Raw genomic sequence first — 8,281 nt, forward strand, 5'->3', positions numbered from 1 at the left:
TTTCTCCTTTAGTATGTTAATATGATAAAGTGTATGCATAGACTTTCTAATGTTAAACCATTCTTGTATAAACCCAACTTGGTCATTAAAAATTCCATTATGACATTTATATTTAAAGTGGTTTTCTTGCTGACAACATAGGAGAGTTGTGTTTTTTGGTTGACACTCTTGTGAATTTCATTTGCTAATATTTTGTGTAGGATTTATGTATCTATGGGCAAAAGTTGCCTCTTATCTTTCTTATACTATCTTTGAATAGCTTTAGAATCTCAATTATATCAAGAAATTGCCTTTTTTTTCATACCCTGGAAGAATTTATATAAGATTGGAATAATGTTATTTCTTTAAAGTCTGGTAGATTATATGTCTTGACTCAGGTGTATATGTATGTGTGTTTGTGTGCATGTGTATTAAGATTTTTATCAATTCAATTATTTTTTAAAATAGGACTATCCAGGCTTCCTATTTCTTGAATTAGTTTTAGGTTAAAATTTTGTCAATTATTTTCATTGTGTATATTTCCTAATTAAATGGCATAAGATTGTTCATAATTTTAAAAAATCTTTGAAAATTTCTGATGTGTGTGTTGGCCTCCTTTATTCTTTTTCTTGATCCATCTTGCCAGAGGTTGTCACTTTTAATAGTGTTTTTAAATATCCAATTTTTGGCTTTTAAAAATTCCTTTTAATTGTACCTTTGGTTTTTAGTTTCTTTTTTCTTTATCATTTTCTTCCTTTTATTTTCTATGGACTTATCTCATTGTGTTTTCCTAACTTCTTTAGGTAGATGCCTGTCTCATCAACTTTTACCCTCTCTTACTTTCTAACAAACAATTGAAAGTATACTCCTCTTAAGAATTGCTTTAACTTTACACACAAATATTTTCAATACTATTGTTTGTTTAATTTGTTTTTGATAGACAAACATCAGGGTTTTTTTTTTCTTTTAAATTCCCAAAACAAGGTCTAGCCAAGTTTATTGTTTAGTGGGCTTTTTCTTTTTTCAAGAGATGAAAAGTGAGATTCAAAGTGTATACTACTGGTTACAACTGATATAATAGCTTGAAAAAATGATAATACAGAAGTATGAATATAATACAAAAAGACAAGATTTTAAAACTGTACTGTAGGAATATAACTATAATAAAGATACATTAAAGCCAGGAGTGTGTTGCACTAGTTCAGAACAGAACTCATAAGGCATCCAAACTGATGCTATTAATAGTTAAGGAAAAGGGTCTGTTTTTAGGAAGCATGTCCAGACAGATACCAACACAAAGCAATGCCAGCAGTAAGTACCTGTCCCCTCTTGTTACTCAATGAGGTGTCAAAGGTGAAATGACTAGGTTAACAACTTAAACTTTCTCCAAGGATTTGTAGTACTGCATCAGCATAGTCCAGGCCTTAGGAGCCATGAAACCTTCAAGAGATTTCTGGCCTTCTTAGGTAAAGTTTTTGCATTTGTGTTTTTAAGACTAAATTCAAAGTCTTCATGGTGCTCAGTGTCACAGTAGTGCATCTGCCTCTTTTTCTTGTTATAAGCTGCAACTTGAAAGGGAACTATTTCCAAGGTGATCAGACCAGGGGCCATAGTCAACATTTGGGTGCCATGAGTCTGCTCATAAAGATCCTTCCCTGTTTCTGGATAGGGCATGCCAGCAGAGTCTCATCCAACAATGTAAAAGTTGGCTCCCACAACCATCCGTGCTCTACAATGCCACTGGACCTCAGCTGGGACATGGGAAGATGGCCACCACTGTGGTCTCAAGATTCAGGACTCCTTCCTCCAGCACTGCAGCACGCTTCTTCATCCACCACATCAAGAGGGACATCATCATCCCTTGTCCAGCCACCAAGAGGGTGAGGGAGAAGGACAGGACACAGTTGCCCCTCTCTAGAAGCTGCTTATGGGTATCTTGCATTAATAGAGCATGGCCGTTGTGCACTGGGTTGTGTAATGGAAATGCAAAGACAGCATCTGCATTCATATCTTTAAACTTCTGCTATAGCTCAGTAGGAGTAAAACAATACTGATCAAGACCATCATTCCAATAAATTCAATCTAAGACTTGAGGGTATCCTTCAGTCAGCCAATCTCCTTGTTCCATAGCCATCTTGATGTAAGGGTGGTTCTTGCATGTTTTTTCCTGTTTCCTGGCACAGCGCTCCTCCTTCCTGTGCTCAAATAACTCTGGATTTCTGGATTTCGAAGAATAGCCACACAGAGGCCCTTGTATATCAGAGCAAATGCCATGCAGCCATCTAGTCTCTTTATTTTCTTGAGTAGCTGTCAGGACTTTAGGGTGCTGACAAGTTAATGACAGCCTCATCCAGAAGATAATCGAAATGAAGGTACTGCAAGTACTCATTTTCTCTCATAAAGCCATTCAGTGGGGTTGCCCAGTCGTCTGCCAAAACCTGCACCCACTACATATCCACTTTATTAATTTTCAGTGGCAGTAAGGTTTCTGTATCTGTTTTTGTCAAATGAAGTTTATTTTCTGGCATGTACAGTTCTTTCACTTCATAAGAGGCATCCACAATATCCCATTTCTGTAGAAGCTCCACAACCTGCTAAACATAGTTGTTTACATCACAGAAATCTGTTTTTAGCACCAATTCAGGGGCCTCTGGTTTTTCATATCAGAAAAGATCAGAATCAATCCCAATGAAACCTTTAATTTCTCCAGCCCATGCTTTTTTGTAGAGTCCCTTGACATCCCTCTGTTCACAAACATGCAGGGGAGCATCAGCAAACACTTCAAAGAAAAATAAACTTGCACCCTTGTGAATGTGCCTTACATTGTTGCGTTTCTCAGTATTGTTCAGTTGCTCAGTCATGTCTGACTCTTTGCAACCCCATGGACTGCAGCATGCCAGGCTTCCCTGTCCTTCATCATCTTCCAGAGCCTGCTCAAACTCATGTCCATTGAGTCAGTGATGCCATCCAACCATATTATCCTCTGTTGTCCCCTTCTCCTCCTGCCTTCAATCTTTCCCAGCATCAGCGTCTTTCCAATGAGTCACTTCTTCCAATCAGGTGGCCAAAGCATTGGAACTTTAGCCTCAGCATCAGTCCTTCCAATGAATATTCAGGATTGATTTCCTTTAGGATTCACTGGTTTGATCTCCATGCTGTCCAAGGGACTCTCAAGAGTCTTCAACACCACAGTTCAAAAGCATCAGTTCTTTGGCACTCAGCCTTCTTTATGGTCCAACTGTCATGTCCATACATGACTACTGGAAAAACCACAGCTTTGACCATATGGACATTTGTCAGCAAAGTTATGTCTCTGCTTTTTAATACACTGTCTAAATTTCATAGCTTTTCTTCCAAGGAGCAAGTGTCTTAATTTCATGGCTGCAGTCACCATCTGCAGTGATTTTGGAAACCAAGAAAATAAAGTCTGTCATTGTTTCCATTGTTTCCCCATCTATTTGCCATGACGTGATGGGACCGGATGCCATCATCTTAGTTTTTTGAATGTTGAATTTTAAGCCAGCTTTTTCACTCTCCTCTTTTCACCTTCATTCAGAGGCTCTTTAGTTTCTCTCTGCTTTCTGCCATAAGGGTGGTGTCATCTTCACATCTGAGGTTATTGGTATTTCTCCCAGCAATCTTGATCCCAGCTTGTGCTTCATCCACCCTGGCATTTTGCATGATATACTCTGCATATAAGTTAAATAAGCGGGGTGACAGTATATAGCCTTTACGTACTCCTTTCCCAATTTGGAACCAGTCCATTGTTCCATGACCAGGTCCAACTGTTGCTTCATGACCTGCATACAGGTTTCTCAGGAGGCAGGTAAGATGATCTGGTATTCCCATCTCTTTCAGAATTTTCCACAGTTTGTTGTGATCCACACAGTCAAAGGCTTTAGCATAGTAAATAAAGCAAAAGTATAAGGTGATATAAAATTCGTGATACACACTAAGCCAGCATCTGCAAACAGCTTAGCTGTTTCCGCCATGCATTGAACATTCTCTTCTCTGTCTTCAGGACTAAAGCCAAGATTTTTATTGAAACCTTGATGAATGTTGTCACCATCCAAAGTGTAGCATGAAATAATATGGCAAACCAAGTACTCCTCTAAAACCATGCTTACTGTGGTCTTTCCTGCTCCGGATAAGCCTGTTAGCCATACTGTGTAACCACAAAAGCCATCCGTGGTCCCCACCACTTGATCTCCCTTGTTACTGGTGACATGGTGAGCTTGATAGGTGATATTAGTTGTTCTCTGCATCCCCCAGTTCTGTGCGTTGTTGCTTAGTTTAACTTTCTTGCACAGGCTACTGAGGACCTTCATGGCTGCACAGTGTGTGGGTGCGGGGTTCTCCTAATTTTTTCCTTTTTTTTTTTTTTTCTTTTGGCTGCAACAGATCTTAGTTTTGGTGCGCGAGCTTCTGTCTAATAGTGGCTTTTGGACTTAGTTGACCCACAGCATGTGGGATCTTAGTTCCCCAACCAAGGATCAAACCCACATCCCCTGCATTGAAAGGTAGACTTTAACCACTGAACCACCAGGGAAGTCCCTTCAATACCATTCTCTGGACCACAGTTGGGATTCTGGTATAGAGTGATTTATGGCAGGTAAATGAAAATTTTTGAGTACCTACTAAGTATAAGCCACTATGGTAATCACCCTAAGATTTGAAAATCTACAGGAAAGTAAATCTGTTGTATACTTCTGTTGTGACTCATTTCCTTGAAGTTCTGCAGTCCTAATATTTTCCTTTGCTATAAGGATGTTGAAATCAATAGGAATAAGACAATGTCAATAGTAAGCAAGGAAGCAAAGTGACCCAAACCTATGAAACAATGAAGAGAAACAGTCTCAGCCCCCAAATATACTTAAATACCAAGGATTATTATTCTTGCCTGGGAAATCCCATAGACAGTGGAGTCTGGCGGGCTGTAGTCCATAAGGTCACAAAAGAGTTGGACACAATTTAGCGACTAAACAACAAAAACAACTAAGGATTATATTGGGGTAAATGGCAGTTTTTTAAAAATGTGCTTCTTATTTGTTCTCTACTGTATCCTGAAATAGAAACCAAAAATTATAGTTTACTAGTAAAATGAAAAGGGGAAGTTCTTTGGCCAGAAATTTTCTCAGTTCTTTGAACCATATGGTTTGGAAGCTTCTGAAGGCAGCTTTTCATACTCTAACTCTATAATTTGTTCTAATCTTCCATGAATATGCGCCTTGCCACCATTCATTTTCTTCTGTCCCGTAATTTCAAGATCCATATTTGGGTGGATATTGGATAGGTAACTAGGAACCTTTCTGTTACTGTTTCAATGAGCAGGAAGTCATTAAAGTGCTGCACAATATGCCAGCAAATTTGGAAAACTTAGTAGTGGCCACAGGACTGGAAAATGTCAGTTTTCATTCCAATCCCAAAGAAAGGCAATTGCCAAAGAATGTTCAAACTACCACATAACTGCACTCATCTCACATACTAGCAAAAGAAAGTGAAGTTGCTCACTTGTGTCCGACTCTTTGCGACTCCATGGACTGTAGCCTACCAGGTTCCTCTAACCATGGGATTTTCCAGGCAAGAATACTGGAGTGTGTTGCCATTTCCCTCTCCAGGAGATCTTCCCGACCCAGGGATTGAACCCGGGTCTCCTGCATTGTAGGCAGACGCTTTACCATCTGAGCCACCAGGGAAGCTCAATAATGCTCAAAATTCTCCAAGCAAGGCTTCACGTACTGTGAACCAAGAAATTCCAGATGTTCAGGCTGGATTTAGAAAAGGCAGAGGAATCAGAGAGGAAATTGCCAACATCTATTGGATCATCAAAAAAATAAGAGAATTCCAGAAAAATATCTATTTCTGCTTCATTGACTACACTAAAGCCTTTGTGTGGATCACAACAAACTGTGGAAAATTCTTCAAGAGATAGGAATACCAGATCATCTTACCTGCTTCCTGAGAAATCTGTATGCAGGTCAATAAGCAACAGTTAGAACCGAACATAGAACAATGGACTGGTTCCAAATTGGGAAAGGAGTACATCAAAGCTGTATATTGTCACCTTGCTTGTATAACTTACATGCAGAGTAAATCATGTGAAATGCTGGGCTGGAGGAAGCATGAGCTGGAATCAAGTCTTCTGGAAGAAATATTGATAACCTCAGATGTGCAGATGACACCACCCTTATTGCAGAAAGCAGAGAGAAACTAAAGAGCCTCTTGATGAAGATGAAAGAGCAGAGTGAAAAACCTGGCTTAAAACTCAACATCCAAAAAACTAAGATCATGTCATGTGGTCACATCACTTCATGGCAAATAGATGGGGAAACAATGGAAACAGTGACAGACTTTATTTTCTTGGTTTCCAAAATCACTGCAGATGGTGACTGCAGCCATGAAATTAAAAGACGCTTGCTCCTTGGGAAAAAAGCTATGACTAACCTAGACAGCATATTAAAAAGCAAAGACATTACTTTACTGACAAAGGTCTGTATAGTCAGAGCTATGGTTTTTCCTGTAGTCATGTATGAATGTGAGAGTTGGACTATGAAGAAGGCTGAGCGCTGAAGAATTGATGCTTTTGAACTGTGGTATTGGAGAAGACTCTTTAGAGTCCCTTGGATAGCATGGAGATCAAACCAGTGAATCCTAAAGGAAATCAATCCTGAATATTCATTGGAAGGACTGATGTTGAAGCTGAAACTCCAATACTTTGGCCACCTGATTCAAAGAACTGACTCATTGGAAAAGACCCTGATGCTGGGAAAGATCGAAGGCAGGAGGAGAAGGGGACAGAGGGTAAGATGGATGGATGGCATCACTGACTTGATGGACATGTGTTTGAGAAAGCTCTGGGAACTAGTGATGAACAGAGAAAACTGGTGTCCTACAGTCCATGGGGTTGCAAAGAGTCGGAAATGACTGAGTGACTGAACATATCAAGAAGAATGAAGGAAGATTGTATTTATTTATATATCATGCATGTTTTAAATTTTTTAATAATTTTATGTGTTTATGCAACATGATGATTTGATATATGTATACATAACAAAATGATTACTATCAGATCAGATCAGATCAGATCAGTCACTCAGTCGTGTCCGGATCTTTGCGACCCCATGAATCGCAGCACGCCAGGCCTCCCTGTCCATCACCAACTCCCGGAGTTCGCTCAGACTCACGTCCATCGAGTCAGTGATGCCATCTAGCCATCTCATCCTCTGTCGTCCCCTTCTCCTTTTGCCCCCAATCCCTCCAAGCATCAGAGTCTTTTCCAATGAGTCAACTCTTCGCATGAGGTGGCCAAAGTACTGGAGTTTCAGCTTTAGCATCATTCCTTCCAAAGAAATCCCAGGGCTGATCTCCTTCAGAATGGACTGGTTGGATCTCTTTGCAGTCCAAGGGACTCTCAAGAGTCTTCTCCAACACCACAGTTCAAAAGCATCAATTCTTCGGCGCTCAGCCTTCTTCACAACCCAACTCTCGCATCCATACATGACCACAGGAAAAACCATAGCTTTGACTAGACGAACCTTTGTTGGCAAAGTAATGTCTCTGCTTTTGAATATGCTATCTAGGTTGGTCATAACTTTCCTTCCAAGGAGTAAGCGTCTTTTAATTTCATGGCTGCAGTCACCATCTGCAGTGATTTTGGAGCCCAGAAAAATAAAGTCTGACACTGTTTCCACTGTTTCCCCATCTATTTCCCATGAAGTGGTGGGACCGGATGCCATGATCTTCATTTTCTGAATGTTGAGCTTTAAGCCAACTTTTTCACTCTCCACTTTCACTTTCATCAAGAGGTTTTGAGTTCCTCTTCACTTTCTGCCATAAGGGTGGTGTCATCTGCATATCTGAGGTTATTGATATTTCTCCCGGCAATCTTGATTCCAGTTTGTGTTTCTTCCAGTCCAGCGTTTCTCATGATGTACTCTGCATAGAAGTTAAATAAACAGGGTGACAATATACAGCTTTGACGTACTCCTTTTCCTATTTGGAACCAGTCTGTTGTTCCATGTCCAGTTCTAACTGTTGCTTCCTGACCTGCATACAAATTTCTCAAGAGGCAGGTCAGGTGGTCTGGTATTCCCATCTCTTTCAGAATTTTCCACAGTTTATTGTGGATCCACACAGTCAAAGGCTTTGGCCTTTCCAAAAAAGCAGAAATAGATGTTTTTCTGGAACTCTCTTGCTTTTTCCATGATCCAGCGGATGTTGGCAATTTGATCTCTGGTTCCTCTGCCTTTTCTAAAACCAGCTTGAACATCAGGAAATTCATGGTTCACGTATTGCTGAAACC

General features: G+C 40.0%; 1 pseudogene; it reads right to left on the minus strand.

Moving 5' to 3' along the window:
• Positions 1-1,354: 1,354 nt before the first annotated feature.
• LOC129659883 (bifunctional 3'-phosphoadenosine 5'-phosphosulfate synthase 1-like) lies at positions 1,355-2,840 on the minus strand (annotated as a pseudogene).
• Positions 2,841-8,281: the final 5,441 nt, after the last annotated feature.

The sequence above is a fragment of the Bubalus kerabau genome, chromosome 9 (assembly GCF_029407905.1).
Source record: "Bubalus kerabau isolate K-KA32 ecotype Philippines breed swamp buffalo chromosome 9, PCC_UOA_SB_1v2, whole genome shotgun sequence".
Lineage (NCBI taxonomy): Eukaryota > Metazoa > Chordata > Mammalia > Artiodactyla > Bovidae > Bubalus > Bubalus kerabau.